This window comes from Cariama cristata, unplaced genomic scaffold (genome assembly GCF_000690535.1).
Source record: "Cariama cristata isolate BGI_N322 unplaced genomic scaffold, ASM69053v1 scaffold16793, whole genome shotgun sequence".
Taxonomy (NCBI): domain Eukaryota; kingdom Metazoa; phylum Chordata; class Aves; order Cariamiformes; family Cariamidae; genus Cariama; species Cariama cristata.
In genome coordinates, this window is record NW_009610332.1 from 74,555 (window position 1) to 96,891 (window position 22,337).

At 38.8% G+C, this 22,337-nt stretch overlaps 1 protein-coding gene across 1 annotated transcript in view; it reads right to left on the minus strand.

The window, feature by feature from the left end:
* The window catches only part of MSH3 (mutS homolog 3), a 112,913-nt gene that overhangs the window by 73,460 nt on the left and 17,116 nt on the right, over nucleotides 1-22,337 (minus strand). The gene's annotated exons all lie outside the window — the stretch shown is intronic.

Sequence of the window (22,337 nt, forward strand, 5' to 3'; positions counted from 1 at the left end):
ATCTAGCCTGTTTCCTGTGACCTCTGCTTCCGCAGCCTGCCTGTGTCAGACAGTGGCAAAACCCTTTATTCATTGCTATGTGCTTCAGATCATAGTTGCTTGGTACCTGGGCTTGAGTGTCAAACAATACACCTGACATGCCAAAATCTGACTCAGAGAAGAGTATGTGTGTGGTCTTTACAAGATAAAACCTCTCTACACTGGTTGCTTTTCCTAACTGCTCACCGAAATCAAAATTCGATGCTGCTTTAACAGCTGGACAGATTGAATTGATAATACAGCATTAAACAGATACGCTGGTTAAAAAATAAAACAAAAATGACACATACTCTTCCTGCAACCTTTGAGTATAATTACACAGCTACAGAATGTGCACTGAATAAGTGGCCAGTAGAAATCTGCCAGTAAAAGACTTACTATAAAACCTATCTGGCCTCAGAGTATCCAGCCTCATACTACAACAGGACATGAATTAACCAAATACTTCTAGCATGTTGGAATTATGCCAGTGAGAGGGATTGTGTAGGTATTATAGGAAGTTAGTTAATCAATACTCTTTTTGCAGGGCTTTGCAACTTCACAGGAAAAAACACAGGTTTTCTGCATTACATTGTACGTATTCCCATCTGAAAGGATCAATATGTCTCTGAGGCTCAACTCTTTAAAATGAGAGTTATTTTCCTATAATATGTCAAACTAACTGAGTCTTAGAGGTCTCACTTTTCTCAGCACATCATAGATGATCCCTTGCTTACTTTGAGTGCCTTAGTTTTAACTGACTGATCCAATTAAGTTTTCAGTCTTTACACCCTCTGGGATTCCCCTCTGCCCCAATTCTACTCAGAATGAGTAAACATTTTTAAAGGAAATGGATTTCTGTAAAACACAATTAGTCTGTGTTCCTCAATCTCCAATAGCAATCAGCTATTTTCTTCTTTGCATTTTTCACTTGCTCCAACTTTCCCTAATAATCTGCTCTAACACTTCCATCCATTTCGCTAAATTAGTGTGCATACTCACTACACCCTTTTGCAAGAATACCACTTCAGCATTAAACTTTTCAAAGTGTGTTGTATGGTATCTGGAGGTTAGCCGAGTACAAGCCTTTGAATCAGTCCTGAAAGATAACAGGGCTTTTCTGTTGACCATGTGTGAGTAGGGACTAAGAAAAATCTTTTTAAGACAAGTTTTTATTTTTCATTTCTACTTCTTTTGTTTTCATAACACTGCCTTCAGTAAAGCAAGGCTTAGCAAGGTCTGCAGAGCTAATTTCTAGAACTAAAGTCAAAACAGAGACTTTGGGGGTAATTCGTTGGATGACTCATTCTACACCCGTTCGGTTTTAAAGTAATGGTTAAAAATGAATTGTTGTCACTTTCTTTAATGCATTTGTGATTTTCTGTCATTTCATAACCAAATTTATCCAGCCCCTTAGTGTAACCTTTGGAAAATGACAGTTACAATCAATATAACTAGAGTGACTTCTTACAGTAGTACTTCTGTTCATCAACTATATTGACAGGCAATAGTTCAAATTAGAATTAGACAACTCAGTGACTTGTAAAGATCTTCACATATTTTAATATTTATATTCTAGATATGGCATCATCAAACAAATACCTGACACTGTCTATCTGACTGTATGCATCTGATATTACTGGAAGGTTATAGATATCTATTAAACATACAGAAAAATCTGAATTTTTATCAAGTTGTATCAAAACAAAATTTGCTGCAGAAGGTTTTCATGTCTGTCCTTTGTTTAGCCAGATGATCACCCATAGGCCATTTTTATCATTATAGCCAGAATGATATGTGGATGCTTATGTTGATGCTTTATCTCTCCAGCTACCAATGCCTATTTAAATCAGAAGTCAACTTGCCATCAACCTTTGTAAACATCATTCTTGTCAGAATGTCTACAATGAACTGCTGTGCAACTCATCCAGTATTTTATGGATACCCTTTGAAGTACTTCTGAAAACAAACAGTCCTCATAGTCCCATGACACTGATAGGGTTAGTCAATGATGAAACTCAACTTTTCAAAGCTTTTTTACTTTCCTTGCACAAGTTCTTCTGCTACCACCCTTAACTCAGTATCGAGCAAACAGATGTTTCAGGTTTTCAAACTGTCAGCTGATAGTACAAATGAACCTACAGTGCCCCTTACTAAAATTCCCTACTGTCTACACACGCTGGGATTTGATGCAGAACTGTCTTTCCTCATAAGACCAGTTACGGAAGTTGCCTGAAGAGACAATCATCAGCCACAGTTAAGAATATGAAATCAATGTGTCCATAAATAGATGCATAAAGGATGGGACCCTAAAATAGACACATTCACACAGACACACACATTTATGTATATAATGTAATATATTAAGTCCATTCCAACCTATACTGTTCTATGGTTCTGTTACTACAGGGACTAATTTATCTGTCACCCTACTGGGAAAATTAAAAAAAAATCAACATTGCTGGGTTTTATCTCTCTATTTATCTGACAATTTAATGCATCCACGTCAAGAATGATTGCTTACCACGTGCTGCAGGAAAAATACTTAAAAGAGATCACTAAATATAAGGAGGGAAAAAAAAAATCTCTTAAGATTAAAAAAAAAAATGCTAGAAGCTAGAAGAATGTAAAGTAACATAAAACTAATTTAGAGAAACTGACTCAAGATACTTTAAAAAAAATAAAATCTTTTACCATAAGAATGAGCTTGCATATAAGCACAATAGCTTACTGCAGTGTGCTGAATAAAACAGGAGTCACTTCATTACTGCTCTACAGTTCACAATTAAACAGGCATAAAGTGCATAAAGATTTCCTAAAAACCGAACACATTCAAACTAAGTTTTCTTAAAGCTCAGGAAGCCATCCTAAGGAAAGCAAGTAATTCAAGAATTTTACCTTCGAACTACTATCCATTCTGCCTCACCCATTATTCTTTAGGACTATTCAAATGCAGGGGTGCAGGCACCAATACATTACTGTACATCTATATATCATAACACAAGTTCATATACAATACAGAATTTGGCAAACAGATCTCTGCTCCTAAAATTGAGTAAGAAGTTTTTATTTCTGATACTAAGCACAGATTTATAAAGTGCAAATAACTATTATTTAATTTTTCCTACACACTTTGTTCAAACTACTGTCTTCTCTGCACTTCTCACAGTGCGCTCTGCTAGGATGACCAGTCTGTGACTGTAGGAAAAAATGTCTACACTGCCCGGTAGAGCAAGGTAAACTGAATGTATTAATCATTTTGGAAATCCAAGTATACTGTGTCATCTTCCCTTATTAACATGCTTAGCAGAAATTGCATTTCCTTTATTTGTCATCATTGTATTATGTTTGTTATACAACTGCTTCTAGCTCAGGGGCTCTAGGTTTGAATTTGTCTGTGAGAACTGGAGAACAATCATCCTTTTTTTGGTAAGTCTTGGCATGGAGCTCCAGTAGCTTTTCTGGCAAAGCCTCAATGACATTTCCAAGCAGCTGTTCTTTTGGCACTGAGTACATATATTTTTATAAGCACAGTTTTTTTCTCCTGCCAGAGTAAAGTACTTTCCCACATTTGCTCTGAACAGCCTTCAGATACCAGAGCTGGAGACAATGTTGTTGCAAGGAAAATGGCAGCACAGTCACTTTCTCTGAGTATCTGCCACTCTCAGAATTATACAAATCACTGCTGCCTGTAACAATCAAACAATAATTACCATATGTATGCTACCAATACGCTATATACAACACACTACCCTACAAGACCTCCAGCTTTTCAAGTGTCCCTCTCCAACACCCTCATTTATGCTAGAAGCTGCTGAAAAGCCTAGAAGCAACTCTGACACACTTTAATACATATATACGCATATATGGATATTTTACATATACATACACACACTCAGAAAAACTTGGGGAAAACTCCTTGCTTGCCTTTTACTATCCAAACTGTCAACATTTCTCAACATGTACATCCTGATCTCCTTCTAGTCACCTTAGAACTACAGCTGAAAAGAACTCAAATCATATCTACAAGCTAAGAGTGTGGATCCAAGAAATTTCAAGAAAATGTTCTTTTAGCTTTAGGAACAGGAGTTGTCAAGGAAGTAGCGCAAAGAGGCTATCAGAAAAGCAAAAGGCAGAGGGTTGTGTAGGCACTGTATGACACTGTGCCTTCAATAAGCACAGAACTAGGTACTACAGGATGAAACACACACATGGTTGTGCTCCAGCAGTTACTGCATCCACAAATAGACACCAATCTTCTTCAGGCTCCTTTCATCTGCATATCTGAAGAATGCGATGAGACACTACACTCGTTTCATGGAAACCTAGTAGAAAAGATCAAGAACTGCTAGGAAACTATTTCTAAGTGCCTAGAAAAAAGCAAGATGAGTAATAGCCAGCATGGATTTGTCAAGAAAAATAAAATCCCACCAAATCAATTTAATTTTCTTCAATGGCAGAGGAGCAGATTCTATAGACAGAGAAGAAGTGGATGATTTCCTACATGCTTGATTGCTGTGAGGTTATTTTATATCATTTCACACATTCTCATAACTGATCTATGGAACATGATTTACATGGAAGTACTCATTACAGAATGGCTACAAAACTGGCTGGAGAACAATACTCAGAATGGTATCAAGGGTTCACTGTCAAATGAAAGAATGTGTTTTGCAAAGCTGTATAAAGCTCAATAGTGCATCTGGTAGCACTCAATACTTCAGTTAGCACTTGGACAATGAAACAGAGGACAATTCCAGTCAACTTGCAAAGGGTATGAAGTTGAAGCACCTGCAACAAATGTTAGAAAACCAGACTCAAACTCAAAACATGGTGGACAAGTTACCTAAAAAAAAAGTTCTCTCCATCGTGTATGGCTTTGAATAAACAACACATGCACAAGTAGAGAGATAAATGAGCAGAAGCTCAAACTTCTAACGTAGTTCTTTTCATTAAACATCCGAAGCACACGCATTACTTTCAAAATGACAACACAGAGCAGTTCATAGTTAAAGAACAGCACTATTTAAAGTGATCTTCATTGCCTCGTGCAGTTGTGTATCAGCTCATACCATTGCTCTGTGGAAGTCAGCACAGTATCTTCTCCATGCTTCCAGCAATGTCTCCTTCTGTGTTTTGCAACTGCTCTATAGAACATGACGCTGGGAGGATGCTGCTCACTCTGATTTGGTCTCATCAGGAGACTGAAAGTTCACTGGACTAACGTGCCATGTGCTTGTTCCACTGTTACCCTCCACCTGCACCCCTGATGGTGATGTGCTAGAAACAGCTTTGTAAACCAGCTGTGCAAGTTTGTCCCCAGAATCACTACTGGCATCACAACTCCTCCATTCAGGATTACGCCAACCAGTAAAAATCTCTCTTCCTGCAGGGCTTCAAACAAATTACACACACACAAAAAAAAGCTCTAAAGCCACAACAGCACCACAAAACAAAATACAGGAACACCCCACCTGATACATGCCAACCACACTAACATCAGTGAAATAATACTTCCTCAGCCACACCCCACCATGGAAAATACCACTTTCTGAATCAAAGTGTGAGCGAGGAGAGAGTGAAGACATAGATCCAACCATTCACTCATGACAGCTTGGGGTCACCCCTGTGGCTTTCCTCTCTATTCTGCACACCATCAAGTCCCCCACAGGAGGGCATGTTTTGTGGCCTTGATTAACCAGTCTGTGGCTATTTCTGCCCTGAATTGTTTGACATTAGTTATACAAATTTAAAGTTGGAAGTTTCCGGTAGAATTAGCACACACTTTCTTGTCTCAGAAAGATGGTTTCACTGTGGTGCCTTCCTGTCAGAGAACAGTTCAACAAACTCCAGATGCAGGCTGTTCTGCACTCCTTGAAACACTCAGGGTTCAAGCACCCAGCAGTATGCCAAAGAGTTTACCAGCTAAAAGTCACCAGAAGTTTCTCCAAAAGGACATCACTAACATGACACTAACATGGCCCTAACATGACCCATAGAGCTTGTAACATCTTTTGCTTATGATACAGAAAAATGTGATAATCTGCTGCATCCTGCCAAAGTAACCTAATGTGCCAGCATCAAGGATTTTGAAGGAATAGAATGCTTTCATGCTTGCCACTTAGCTTCCAGCCAACATTAACTCTAAGAGGGGAGGAAGGACAGGTAATGTAAATGCCAATGCAAGTATTTCTAAAACCCCAAAGAGAAAATAAAACCCCAAAGATTAAAAATGCACAGGCAACAGAAATGAATGAAACTCCACATTTATGCTATATATCCTAAAATCAGATGTGGAAGACTCCTCTCCATGTCTCTTTCTCGGCACCTAGCTGACAGGCCGTGAAACACCTAACCACCACATTGTGGTTTTGGGATAATTTTCAAATTCTGAACTCCCCTCTCCCCCTTTTTTCTTCAGGAATGGATTGTTTCGTCTATCTGTATTGCCCAGATTTTTACTGAGTACTAAATAAAATGTTAATTAGCTGTGTTCTTTCCCAACAGACAGCATCATTTTCTATATTTTCTTCTCACATGGGATCTTAAACTTCATACAACAACGTATAGCTGAACAAGCATACCTTATACGAAGGGGATAAATACTCATTTACCTCAACACTAGCTCTTATTATTGTGTCTGCTCTCATTTGATTTGCAGCTGCAGTTCTGTGCATGTCTACAGCAATGTAGCTACTGACTGTCATGGTACACTCTCCCCATTCTCTGTCCCTGGCTGCTTATTCCCACTGCTTCCTCCGCAATGGCCATAGAGCTTTTCTGACCCTGCACTGAGTACTTGGAGCATGCTATGACAGAAAAAATTCACGATGGTCAGAAGGAAAAAAAAAAAAGCTTTTTGCTGGCTTGGCATGGTTAAATGCCTCAGCAACAACGAAGTGAAAAGATGGTGATGGTGACAGGACCACAGCAGCCAGCTCTGATCACTACTTCCAAGGGAAATGTGGCAAAAGCTTGCCACCAGAAAGCTTTAGAAGCACTGGCTATTGTCTCAGGCTTGTATCACCGTCCTCTTCCAAACCTCCATAGAGTCAGAATGTCACTATTTGCAGTTGGTCAGTAAGAAGACTCATGCCTTAGAGACTTTGACTGCCTGACCCTTCTGCCTCCTCCACCTCCAAGTTTTCCTATTTTCATTGCTTAACAACTTGATTTTTAATGTCAGCAATGATCACAGTGAGCAAAGTGGAACCATGTATCCTGCCTCTAAAACTGCAGAAATCACTAAGGGACTTCTGAAGGTCGTGCTGTCCGGCCCTCCACTCAAAGCAGGACCACTGCCAACATCAGACATATCATTTCACTAAACAGTATAAGCGTCTGTCACTGGTTTAACAAAGGAGCCGACAAATGAGAAGCAGGTTGTAAGAGCAAGGCCAAGGTTAGACCAAAGTGAATTTTAAAATGTAGCATGAAAGAGAAGACTGTGGGATGGAGCAGCCACAGATGCAGGAACAACACCCTGAACTCCCACAGAGAACAGCACAGGACAACAGCACATCTATCTCCTAATACAGCCGCACACTAAAAGGAAATACTGCAGCACGAAAAGCAAAACAGTTTTAACTGCTCCTTACTGAAACCATGACAAGGAGCTGAGCGCCAAAATTTTCCAGTACGTGACAAGCACTAGAAACATGTAGACAACTGCTGTTCCCTGGAAAGTACAACAAAACCAATGTTTAAGGAAGAGAGATTTAACTTAGAGAAGCAATGTCAGGGTCAAAATGAAGAGTCCCATCTATACAACTATTTGGAAAAGAAAGCAGAAGTGTAATCCAGGAATTATATGACCATTTTAATCTGCTTTTGATATATTTCCCCCAGATGTCAGCTTTAGTCCACCCTGAAATATTTATTTTTACAAAGACGATGCCCTACTGCAAAACACTGTTGAATCTGCTCATATAAAGAAATACTTTAGGTAATGTCATACTTGACCATAAGACATACAGCAACCACTTAATACTATTTTAAATTATCCTTTAACATAGTGATAATTGACTCTCAGAACTCCCTCTAAATTACCATGTTTTTTTACCAAAAGGGACTTGTAAAAGAATGTCTACACCACTAGACAATAGAGTGGCAGACGGCAAAATTGAGCTCTGTATTACATATTATATAACCAGAAATATTACAACCTTACCTTGCATCGTTAAAAAAAATAAAATTCAAGTGCTTCATAAATGTTAGCAATAAATTAAATAATAGGAAGAGAGTGACTACAGCTAAAAGACACCAAAAAATTCTGGACAGGCAGAGTGAAGGAAAAGACGACAGAACAACCTTGAAATAATATGAGTTTTGAAACTCTAATACAAATGTGTATGGTGAATTTTGGACTATCACTTTGTTTTAAATGGCAGCTTTTCTTCTACCCCCTCACAACCCCACACCTCCTTCACTGTATTATACGTCTTTCAAAAGTAAACGTACTGTTCTTTGCTTCACAAGGTCACGTGTTGTCTGATCATACTTATGTTGATTGACAGGAACATGAAACTTTCCCATTTTGAATAGCAAAAACTTTTGAGCACAAAGCACTTCTCTTTGTTTCTCTTCTAATCTCTTTGGAAAGGCTTCCCACCTACCAGATCTTGCAGTGAAGTCATAATCATTGTGCTTCTGTCAAATCACTGCCTACTGTCATTAAAACTCACCATTACAACTCCATTCGAGGATCAAGTCTAAGGAAAAAAATTCAGTAGCGTGCATCGTATTCAAGGACACTTCTTCCCGAGCAGCAGAAGTAACGGCCCAAATTCAGTTTGAACAAAGTCAAGCTCAACTCATAACAATGTTTCCCACCCATTTTAACTGTCTTCCTTTCCCTTCTGCTGTGCCTGAGCAAAAATCCCTTAGGCATTTTTAGTTTAATATATTTGAAATACCGCTGGCCCTCAAAACATTCAAGGTTATCTGGATCCTATATATACATATGCAAAACATTTAGTGCTTTGTCCAAGAAATGAAAGCATTTCCTAGGTGAGGTTGTTAAAACAACTAAAAATTAAACGCAGATGGCTACAATACAACATATTTCTGTAAAGAATCATGAATTCAAGTTAGTGACTTCTTCACAGGACTAGAGAGAACCCCAAATCAAAGCTGAATGCTGCAGAATGTATCAGCCACAGAAAACCCACCGTGGCTCTGAGGAGTGCTGCTGTAGCACGAACTATGCATCTGCCCAGGTGATGGATAAAAGGATATTCTACTAGCAAAAACAAACAGCATAAATAAGAAGCTGAATGGAAGTCATCACCAGCTTGTGAAACATCATTTCCAATGATTATATAAGAAATAATGGAAATGGTGACAGAGAGAGTCCATCCATGTATCTGTTATGAATCAACTTGAACTAACCTCCCACACTACTACCACAACTCAGCCTGCCAAGAACTGTCAAAAACGTAAATCCTGTTCTTTAATCAGCATGAGATTGTTGTGGAAATTTACCAGGACTGCTGAACATCCAATATGGACCACACTAAGAAAGTATACTGCTTCTGCAAGCAGGAAGGCCATACCTGGATTTTCCACTGATCTCTGCACTGAAACCATTTAACAGCTCTGAAAAAGGGTTCTAGCTCCTGTTCAGGCCCTTACACACCTTCCTGCAGTCTGTAAAGACACAGTACACCTATTGCTTGTTTTTCAACTTTGTGTAAGGGAAGATCAGAACCTTTTATAATAAACAAACACTTACAAATATGCTAACAATAGAGCAAAAGGGAACTCTTACAAGAAGACAGTCTAGCTGTTTTGTTGGGCTGGACTGCTGTACTAGAGGAAGAAAGAAAATCTGGAGGTCCCTGAGGGACAGCCTGAAGGAGGGAGAAGGCCAGGGAGCAGATGGTTGTACTTTCCACACAGATGTCATGTGGGAATGGAAGAGCTGAAAGGGCTCCAGGAAGAATCTATCTATGCCTTGTCTGTATTATAGAAAGTAATACTCCGACCCCTGTCTGGAAACTGATCAGCAGTCAAAATTAGCTACATGTAACTAATTCTGCCCTTTGATCCACAGATTTGTGTTCACAGCTGAAAAATATCCGATACTCCAAAAAAACTAATGGAAACTGGAAATTTTTTTCTTTCCGTTTACTAGAAGTGCAGATCACAGTTCAGAGCAGAAACAATGGCCTAACATTTCTCCCATACATTCCTCAGCCAAGTCGTGGCAGAAAAACTCACCAGTTATCAAAGTGGCAGATGTCAACTAGCAACACATATCTGAAAAAAATCTCCCATTAAAAAAAAAAAAAAAGAAACGCTGAATCCTCTTGATAAATACTTTGCATGACCTGGTAGGATTACAAACCAACTTAAAAAGAATTAAGCAGGAAAAAAAAAAATTTCAGCCCGTAACATCTCGTTTTAATTTAAATTTGAAAAGAACGTATACACATTACTGTGTTTTCAAACTATGCTGACAGGTCATTACACCTGGCACTCAAGCAGAAAACCTGCAATCATTCTTGAATTCTTTGCTTAAAACACCACATTATTCTAACAAGTTACAACAAAAAGAAGGAGAACATTTCCAAAATATGTCTTCAGGATTTGGATAATTTTATCCAGATACTTTTCACAAGACTTGATATTCTTAATTAATATTTTTGATTACTATCTGCAAAATAAGTATCTGATCTGTATCCAGACCTGAAACTTTTGGGTAGCCATTCCTCCAGCTATTACCCATCATTAAAAAAAGGTTGGAAATATATTCATCTAAGCTGCAGAGGAAAATAAAATCAACAGCACAGTGTTTATGTACGACACAAGGCTCCATACTCAAAGTAACACTGAACAGGTCTACATGACCCATTTGGAGGAACAATACATCTAGGCTATGCTGTACTAATTGTAATTAGTTAGCTAGCAGAGGTAACATAGTAGTATGAAGCACAAAGCTCCACAGCTATTCATATCAGTGCCAACGAACTGGTGCTCGTTTGCCTATTTGCTTTACAGTAACACCTCAATTATTGTCACTTCAACTTGATTTTTCCATGCAGGTAGGACACTAAGGGATAGTGGTATGAATTTTGTGCAAAGAGAAAGCAGGGAAACATACCAGGCTAAAGTAATTTGAGTGCCATGAAGGCAAATCATTCTTGTGGCAGTGAAGGCTAACCCATACTGGGCTGCAGTAGCGCATGGATGGTGAGATCAAGAGAAGTGATTATTCCGCTCTACTTGGTATTCGTAACAGCCTATCTGGAGTACTGACTCCAGTTTGCGCCTCCAGTAAAAGACACCTATCAACGCACTAGAGGGAATCCAGGAGGGCCTCTAAGACAATTAGGGGGCTGAAGCATATGGCAAAAAAGGACAGACTATGGAAACTGAACTTAATTGGTATGGAGTAAGTTAAGGGAGCATCATCTACCATCTAAACGGCATTTAGAAAAGCCTGGAGCAGATTCTTGTTAGAGGTGCACAATGAAAGGACAAAACGAAGCAGTCGCAAGCTGCAACTTGTTCAAAATTCTGCACAGACTTCAGGAAAAAAATTATTCCCCACAAGCCCACTTAAGGAGATAAGCAGGTGGTATAGAGAGGCTGGGGACTTTCCTTCATTGAGGATTTTCCAAACGGGGCAAAACTGCATGAAACCTGATCTAACAGTGAAGACAGCCCCCTACTTTGAGCAAGAGGTTAAACAAAATGACCTCCAGAAATCCCACTCAAGCCAAATTCTTCCAAGATTCTGAGAAACAAACAATTCTAAGAAACTGTGAAAGTTATTAAACACAATATAAACCAGTTGAAGCTTAATTGCACCAATAAGAACAAGAACAAACAGACTGGCTGCATAGCATTTCTTGCCTTACAGCACTGTTCTACGAAGCAGTTTCTTCTGTGCTGTAGAAAAAGAGATGAACATGTAACATTTAGTTTACTGTTTACAATGATCTACTAATGAGATCAGAAATGGATCTGACGCTGGAATAATTGTGGTTCCAGAGCTGGTTTGTGACCACATCATGGTCTCAGCTGATCTGCTTCCACAAAGTCTCACACATCTCAGAAACTCAAGATCCATGATCTGAGCAGTGGATGCTCTTTGGAAAACTCAAGAATTTTCCATGCAGGAATTCTCTTAATATGTCTTCACATAGAGGACTTCAACCAGCTAGTAGCTAGGAGATGAAGAGAGATGTTCTTCCTTTTTCTACAGGCAAACTTCATAAGCGACAGGAAGGATACGATATACTATTTAAGCTGACTATCTAACCATATTTTTCAGCTGAGGCTGCAGCAGAGAGTTTCTTATCTTATTTTTTGATTTCTGGCATGCATAACTTGCTGTTCACATTTCATTCTCCTCTCACGTCACCAACCACATCACTTGAACCAACTCCAACTGAAAGGTATGACAGATACGTAACTATTCAGTCTACTAGGTTTTCCCCTTTTTTCCCCTCCATTTGGAGGATCAATGCTTGGGACACCTAACACGTTCAAGTCCCCTCTGCATTACAGTAATAAAAATATTAAGCCACAACAAGATCTTGCAGCTGACATTTGTAACTGCATATGTAGTTAGAGACCTTAAAAAAAAAAACTATTGAGCATCTCAATTTCAAAATAAAACCTACTCTGTTTTGAAGAAGCTTCAATAATCAAACTGAGTTTGCCTTTGCAAGCCTCATCCTTTTCAAGGAAGATCCAGCTGTGTGTTGCTACGGTGCATTTTTCGTAATGATCCTACAACCTAGTATGGTTGGAAAACTGTATTATCCCTGATTTTCTGCCAAAAATTACTCCATCTGAGCTCTCCAGCTAGGACTAAAATAAAGAGACTCCAATTCCAAACTTACAAAGATAGTCCAGTGAGACACTACCTTCAAATCTAAACACAATAGGCAAAGTCCTGCTGTATCCTCACTCCTTTTTTCTTTGCTGTTACTGGAGTTATTCTCCTTCACTGCTGTCAAGACATGACAGCAGCCTGGTTTCTGCTGCATTCTACCTCTCTCCAGTGTGGCTGACACTTGTCCTGCACTCTGGAACAAAATTTCCCAAGTTGATCTTCCAGTCACCCAGTGAAAACAGGATGACATTTAAGATGGGGGGAGGGAGTTGAACATAAAACCAAATCCAAGTATGGTGCAAGCAAGAAGTCCCTGAGGAGGTAATTTGAATGAAAGCAAAAAAAAGGAGCAAGAACCTTTACTGCTACAGACCTTAATTTCAGAATTAATATAGCATTCATTCTCCACACAAAAACCAAAAGAGGCTTCAGGGTTTTGGTCACATGCGCTAATGGCAAATTGGATTTTTATTTTTAATACTTCTAACTCAGAAATTTGGCTCTCGTACATTAAAAAAACCCTGTAAATAGTAGACAAATATTTAGTTCAAAGAAGTCTTCATGTGTTAATCACCAGGAAGACCAAACTCTGGTTTCTGGAAAGAGAAAGACAGCTGCTGAGTTTGGTCATGATTTGTCTTGTCCTGGCCCAATGGAAAGTGTAGCATCAACACAAAAGGAGGCTAGTTACATCCTCACTGTTACCTGGGCACATCCAAATGAGCAACAGAGATTCTCCGTGATCAAGGGGACCTCTGCAGTTCCCAACAATCTCACAAAATGAAAACTGAAATACAGAATGGTTCGATGAGGTCCTTCTTGTACCTGGAGAAAATAATCTCCAAGCTTGGGAATGAACACTGTAAACCTAATGGACAAAACATATTCTACCCATGCAGAAAAGACTTACACATTTTACATTGTTAAAGTATGCCAATTCAGCAAGATAGAGTTCATCTTCAGTACACGTCTATTTACTGCTCTCAATATACCAGCCTAGCCCGAGAACTGCACTGCTATTAAATGATTTGCTGTGTGTAGCGAGGAAAACACAACCACATGTTCAGCTTTAGTCATGGTGTTCCTTTCCAGGAACAAAGCATTCTAACATGCCATGTCATGTATTAAAAGGGGGTTCTCTGCCGATTGCTAATGCAGCCTGCCTCCGTAAGTAGTACATGCCGGCAGGTACTGGTCACCGAACATACATTGAACTAAGAAACTATCATTTAAATCTCACTGCTTGAGCAGAATTTGGCACAGGGAACTTCTCATCTCCCTCAGATAAAGAGCTTTACATGTTTTGTAATGTTTTTAATAGAGGTTGATGGACAGAAAACAGGAAACAGCTGGCTAGTCAATTACACTTTTAATTAATGCTTCCCTTGATAAGCTGATACAGATTTAGAAATCCATTAAATGTGATGAAATGAACTTGTTAATTTTTCAACAAATTATTTCAGGCTTTCCTGTGATACAAAGATGCTTAAACAAAGTGACATATATAATAAAAATGAAGAGCATTAATAATTACGCCCTCCATATACAAAATTTTGTTTTTACTGCCATATTCCTCTAATTGAGTGGAACATATTAACCACAAATGGCTACTTACCTTGATTTCACATTCTGTGAGAAGTTAAAACAAGTGAAAAAGCAGAGAAATTATCTTTCCCATGGCTTAATTTAGTATGTTAGACAGATGCTGTACACTATGTATTTTTCATATGACTGCTTTGCTAGGATTTATGACCAATGAGCCAACAGCAAAAAGCTAGTTAAATTATTTTACAAATGGAAAATACATTTGAAGGAAACACATGAAGGCAGCATAGGCTTAATGGTATGCTTTTCAAAATGAAAAAGTAGATCAGGATTCAAAATTGAAACTCAGTTTATCTCATGTTTATACTTTGGAGGTCTTGATTGGAGTGAATGCTCTCTTTGACAATGGTTCAGCCCCAAATACAATTTTCAATACCACAAGACTGCACACCACCTCTGTAGAACTGAACTGAAAACAGAAGTGGCAGAGTTCATTTTTTTTTTGGTTTGGGTTTCTTTTTTTTTTTTAAGTAAGAAAAAAAAAGAAAAAATAGTATCTTAATCCTATTGGCAACTGATATTTACTCTAACTTACCAGATTTTTTAAGTCAAGACTTAAGGGAACTGAAGAATAAAACTTCTGTTATTACCAACAAACTAAATGCTTACTGTGTTAGAGGGAATAGAGAGAGAAAGCTGCTAGGTGAAACTGTTTATTTTTATCAGATAAAGAATTTTCACACAGAAGACACATTGCCTTCTTTTTGTTCAGTTCATGTATTTTAAAATACACAAAGCTGCTGGCATAACATATTAAAATCTGTCTATAAAGAATGTTCCTACAAAACCACAAGAATTCCCCTCACCCAGCTTAATATAAAAGGTGGAAGGTATTAGTCTACATTCTACTCATAGTAAATGATGAGACAGAAGCATCTGAAAAGACATCCTTATTAATACACATCCTTTTCTTAATATGATTTGCATCTGAAATACTACATGTGTACATATACACATGCAGTATAGACTGCAATAAAGGGACTTCAGTTCCATGCTAAGTCCTCTCTCAACAGCCAACCTGAAATTGTACAATTTTCAACATGACCATGCATCAAGACAAATTGTTTTTTAAAAAAGGAATTAAGTTAAGAGGGGGGTTCGTTGGTTTTTTGTTTTTTTTTTTTTTTTTTATCACATCACAGACCTTGTTTAGAGCACAGCACTCAGACAACCTGACCATCAATTCAAACTGACACAGATTAACACAGTCACCAAACACAACAGTCCTGCCAATTCCAACATCTTCATTCTTACCTCTTTCCTTTTGCACTGGCATAAAAGCTTGGACAACCATATAGTAAATTGAGACAAGAATCCTAACCAGTCAAAAATTTACCCAGAAATAACACACGACCATAGCAGTTCTTCATCTGTCCCAGTTACCTGTTGCAGTTCAGCATGAAGCCACAAAAACTTTTGTGCTGAATGTATGAAAGGGGCCATGGGATAGCAGGAACGACTGCTTAACCCACCAATACCACAAAAAGTTATTGATGAAAGTCCATTCCAAGGTTCCTCCTTTCCACAGTATGTTAAAAATCAAACATACTACTTTTTAATTAATAACATTTGATAATATGCTAATTATATACCACAGGATGACTAAACTGCCATGCAAATTTTAATTCACTTTTGTAACATCAAAACCCTATACAACGATTATTTGTTAATTTGGCTGAAGCCCCAGCTTTTCCTTTAAATGCTTTCAGAGACATAATACTAAGAGCCAAATACAACTCCTGTGATCAGTAACCCTCTATTTGCCTCGTAGACTCTTACACCAGATATACGCATCTTTACTGTGTAGCCATGGGATCCTTCTCTTAAAATTGCTGCTTTCCTTTCAGTCTTTCCCCTTCATTTTGGGGCATGACATCACTGCAAGTAACTCTGACACAGACACATTACCTTTGAATCTACAATACGAGCAGGCTATAACAATTTTAAAAGTATAAAGTGATATTAGAAAAGTAATGATTAGTCCTTTCATGTCAGAGCTGAGATGGTTTGTCTCATCACAGTCCTTACCTAAGCTTTTTATAGCACTCTTGTGTTCAAGATGATACATTATCTTGATCTGGGGGCTGGAGCACCTCTCCTGTGGAGACAGGCTGAGAGAGTTGGGGTTGTTCAGCCTAGAGAAGAGAAGGCTCCGGGGAGACCTTAGAGCAGCCTTCCCGTACCTAAAGGGGCCTACAAGAAAGCTGGGGAGGGACTCTTCACAAGGACATGGAGTGATAGGACAAGGGGCAATGGATTTAAACTGAAAGAGGGAAGATTTAGATTACATATTAGGAAGAAATTCTTCACAATGAGGGTGGTGAGGCACTGGCACAGGTTTCCCAAAGAAGCTGTGGATGCCTCATCCCTGGAAGTGCTTCAGCCAGGCTTCAGGCCAGGATGTGGCTTTCAGCAACCTGGTCTGGTGGAAGGTGTCCCTGCCCATAGCAAGGGCGTTGGAACTGAGTGATCTTTAAGGTCCCTTCCAACCAAACCACTCTGATTCTATGACCATATTTCAAAGGCTCTACACTCACACTAAGCTACAGAGCTCTTTTCCGCCCGTCTTCCATATTACCACCAAAGTCACTACTTCAAACCCAGTACCTTTCTAATGGACTGCATGAAATGCAGGGCTCTAAGAGTATACATCCAGATCCCTATGTTATGTGCACACTCAGGCACAGCATGCCTGGACCAAGTAGGATATATGTATTTATTCTCTCTAATCAAGAAACCTATGCTATAGAAGACAGCATAAAACCAGGGATCTTAACCAACAGCTGTCTCCACTCCTCAGGATTAGTTCTTATTTGATACAGTTGGTAGTTTCCACTCCGCCACGGCTCACAAAATTACATTATGATTTTGAGTAATAAACAGCAAACAGACTCCAAAATATGCATTCAAAAAAATAATTTCATGCAAGTTAATTATAACTGCATTCAATTATGATGGTTATGAAAGCATTTCTTTACTTAGGCAACCCAAAGGCACTAGCATTCAAATTCTTATGCCAGATCAAGCCTGTGGTCTGAATCTGGCTGTGCCTGAAACCTGGGCCACATTTAATTTCTCACATCCAGATTAGATAACTAAATGTTTCAGTTCTTTTCAACTTACCTTCAAGAAAGTTTTCTACATCTTGATGCCTCTGTACACTTTAAGTCAGCGAGCATTATACATTCCCAAGCAGCTGAGAAGGACTCCTCGCAGCCTTCACTCTGCAAACCTGTGTGAGAAATCTAACAGAAAGGAGCAGCACCCTCAGCTTGTGTTGGCTACACAGCTCTTTATGTTACGTTCAATTTCTGCTTTTCAAACTCCATGGCTGGCCTAAACAGACAGTCATTAGGTGAACCTGGTTGTAAAATATCCACTCAAAAGAGGACTCAGTGGTCTATAGGATCTTCTAGGTTGACCGGTGATTTTCTTCAGTCTAGTTTAAATGCAAGTTTTCTCCAGTCCTGACAATGCTGCTGCACACAAAACTAGATCCTATATGAGCTTTGATGGAGACATTAAACTTTATCAAAAAGTGCATCAGAAAGGTTGTCTAGGAAAATGGATGTTCCTTCAAATTCAGTTGAAAAAAGTGAAGTCTAGTCATCAGTTTACAGTTTTCCTTAGATAGAAACTTTTTTAAGCTGCCTGTAAGCCAAAGGATATTGGCTGGGCTATTTTTCTTTTTACAGCTAAGAATCCTTCATGAAACAAAGACTTTTTTTACAGGCAAGGAGCTTACAAAACCCTGTACAGCTCATCTATATGTAGATAACTGCTATATTACATGTGTATACTTTCACCCAGATTAAGTCAAGATACAAATCCTTTAATCAAATTTCAGATACAAATGAAGTATTTTTTTGTCAAGGCCATGAGGAATAATAAGTATACTGTATTTGCAATATATACAGAATGTTTTGTGGTGAGGCTTAACTTCTCCACTTTGAGATGCAAATCCACATGCTATCTTTTCAGATAATTAAAACAGTTTAACACATCAATTAATACTGTAAGTAAGGATATTTGACAGCTACACAACTGTTCCCCATAAATTAAAGGCTTCTTTTTTCAGCTTTTTCCTCTTCCTACTTCCTTTTCTCTCAGATGCATCAAGAATTTATTTTTTCTATATAGCAAATGCAACACTGCCCTGTGAAGGGACTGTTCACTGGATAAGGAATTGGCTGGATGGTCGCATGTAGTGTAGTGGTCAACAGCTCAATGTCTGGATGGAGATCAGTGACAAGTGGTGCCCCTCATGGGCCTGTATTGGGACCAGTACTGTTTAATATCTTCATCAATGACATAGATAGTGGGATCAAGTGCATCCTCAGCATGTTTGCAGCTAATACCAAGCTGAGTGGTGTGGCTGACATGCCTGAGGGAAGGGATACCATTCAGAAGGACCTGGACAAGCTCGAGAGGTGACACCATGAGAACCTCATGAGGTTCAACAAGGCCAAGTGCATGGTCCTGTTATGGAAGATAAATCCATCCCTTTTCCCTATTCTTTTACAACTATGCTACCAGCTTTCTTGAGTCTTTCCCACCTCTTCATGTCTCTGCCCTTATGATTCCTGTATCCAGAGTACCCTTGTACCCACCTCCATCAAGATTACAGGCACTCCTTGCAAAAGACTCCTTGGCACCATTCTTTTCCTCTACAGACCCCTAGACAAAGCCATGGCTGACAGGGACCTTAAGATGGAGAGAAAAGCAGCAGCTCCCCAGGTAGCATCCTAGGGAGGACCTAAGTCAGATCCTTTACCTTTCTTCATCTTTCACATACACTAGTGAAATGCAGGGTTCTGAGTAGGAAGGATAACTTTCCTGGACAGGTTCACTGGTTTTTTTTGTACTTCACACCATCTCGCTGCTTGTCTTATCCTGCTTTTGGGCTAAGCATTTCCCTTTTTGCTAAACACCTCTTGTTAGGGCTTGAGGAAGAACCAAGAGAACACTGAGAAGAGCCAGGTGCTATACACAGAATCATAGAATAGTTTAGGTTGGATGGGATATTTTAAAGGCCACCTAGTCCAACCCTCCTGCAATGAGCAGGCACATCTTCAACTCCGTAACATTGCTCATTGCCCCATCCAATCTGACTCCGAATGCTTCCGGAATGGGGCATCTACCACCTCTCTGGGCAACCTGTTCCAGTGTTTCACCACTCTTATCATAAAAAGTTTCTTCCTTATGTCTAGTCTGAATCTATCCCCTTTTACCCTTGTCCTATCACTACAGGCCAAGACAGGCAGTTAGCTTCCACCTGACCAGAAGCAAGAGAGGCAGGCACAACATAAAATGGGAAGAGGAATAGATTCAAGTGTATTTGCTAGAAATTGTTTTCCACTATATCCATCTGCCTCTGCAGAAAGATCCTTTCACGTAAGTGGAAAGCATATATACATATATGAAACCTTTCTACATCAAAAAAAAAATACTGTCTTACTAAGCTTTGTACTGGTAGAGTTAATTACTATAGCAATGATTTCAAATTCTTTATTAAGAACTCAGAAAATCTCCACATAAATTTAGGAGCAAACTTAAGCACAAATTTCTGTTTTTACTATTCCAAATTCCCAAAGGAAGAGCCCATGATTAAAGTACACTCTTCACAGCTCTAATTTACTGAAAGTCTCTTACCTATACCATACATCAAAAATAACATCTGTTAAAAGAGACAAATGTTCTAAGCCAGTCAAGCACAAAACTAAACTGTTACAGATAGCCTGAAAGATAAAGCTTGTTCCCATTTGCAGTTTAGTAGATTGATGGCACATAAAAACCCATTTCAGTTTCATTTTCTTCAAAATTAAGAAAATGAATATATTCTGGCTTTATGAAAAACAAATATACTCATGGCCTTTCTCTCTTCCCTAATTCAGAAGGGATTGGGAACCACCATTAGAAAAAGCATTATTCTTCTCCCCATTCTAGTATCACTGCTATCTGCATGTCAAACACACAGACAGTTTCAGTCATTTTCCCTCCCATGCTCATCTCACTTGCATCACTACATTGTTTTAAAATTACTGAATGTATAACTCGTAGCACCAACAATAAGGACAGGAAATGTGGGAAGAAGTAATGTCTGAGAAATTAACACATCCAAGGTGTCCATGATGCCACTGTTTCACAGGGAAAGATTCATATCCCAACTCAACTTCAAAGAAGAGTAACTTACAGAAAAATTGTTATTAAAAAACAACTGCTAGGATTTTAACAAATATGCCAACAAACATTCATAAACTGTCAAAAAAAATTTAACATTTGCACGCTAGCTTTAAGATCTTAAGAGTCCTCCATCTGAATATGTGCACTCTAGCCGCAGACTACTGCAACACTTTGACTGATACCTGGAACAAAGGAAAACATGCAACTTATGTTCCGGTTTTAAGAGCAAGTCAGTATCAGACATACATATGCTGCTTCATAGTATGTTAGCTCTTCCACAATAGATCAAACTTCACACGTGCATTTACCCTTACAAAGTTAGATTACCTCTCGATGAAAACAGACAAGCTACATTCACACTTAAAACACAGAACCTGCACACTGGAAGTTACCATGGACCAGCCAATGTGCAGGACAGTCTAGAGTATGGAGTTACAACAGTAAAGTACTGATGCAACTGGATCCCTCAAAGAATTTTACTTTCATTCAAAAGTCACTTTCAGTCCAAACAGAGCTGCCAGTTACGTTTGAGGTTTGGCTATTTTTAAGAAAAAGCCGCTTACTTTCTGTTTTGGTCACCACATAGCACATAAGCAAGCTGCTCCTTTACCGTAAAGACCTCAGCATTCCCTAGTATCTGTACAGTTAGAGTTAGTGGAACATTGAACACTTTTGCAAGTCATTTATATCTGAACTTTTACACAGCTGAGACAACTTCAAGTTTTAAGCGTATGCATGCATGTGTGCCTTCCCTCCTCTCATTTCTGTACAGTATGCAGTTGCTATACTGACAATTCCACAACCCTCCAATTTACACAAGCCTGTCAGATATAACCATCTGCTCTATCATGAAAATCTCCAATACATATAACATCTATACTAGCTTCTCAGCAAAGTAAACATCCATTAGTAAATGTTCATTTCTTTGAATGATAATTGCATTATCTGCAAACTGGAAATTAAATTACTAATACGAATCATATCAGAGTGACAATGCCATCTGGGTATTTGGGTTATTTGAAATTTTTTTATCAGACTGATGACCTCTATCTCAAGATAAAAAAATTTAAATGTAAACGAGAATTGTTCCTTCAAATTAGGATTCTTGAACTTCGAAGTTTATTACCACTCTCTACCAAGTCACCTAACGCACCACCATTATTTTCCTCGCAGATACCTAGGGAAAATCAGTTATGACTAATTGGTTGTTTTCATCCCCTCCCTCCCTAGGACCAGGACCAGCAGCGCTCCAGCGTGGTGGTGCCACCTCCTGGAAGACAGAGGTGTAGAGCTCCAGGTGCCCATCCTGGTTTGTAATTGTGAGCTTCAGCACCCTGCCCTGGCTGAGGAACTTTGACATCTGCTGTGAAAAGTCAACAGTATATAAGTGTATATATAAGCACAAGTAACAGCATAACGACCAGAGAGGACAAGAAAAAATAGAATCACTTACATGTCACCTCCTGCGGTTTATGATCCTATAATAATAAATCAAATAGGTGCCAAAATGTGAAAACAAATGCTTTAAAGTTTTAATTTTCCTGCTTTCTGTCAATAAGGTGGTTTTTTTCCTAATTAAAAACAATTTCTTGATGGTAAGAAATTGCACAAGCATCAAGATTAATTTAATCATTCTTCATTTAATAATTTCTGGCTCAAATATGGGGGGGGGGGGGGGAGACAA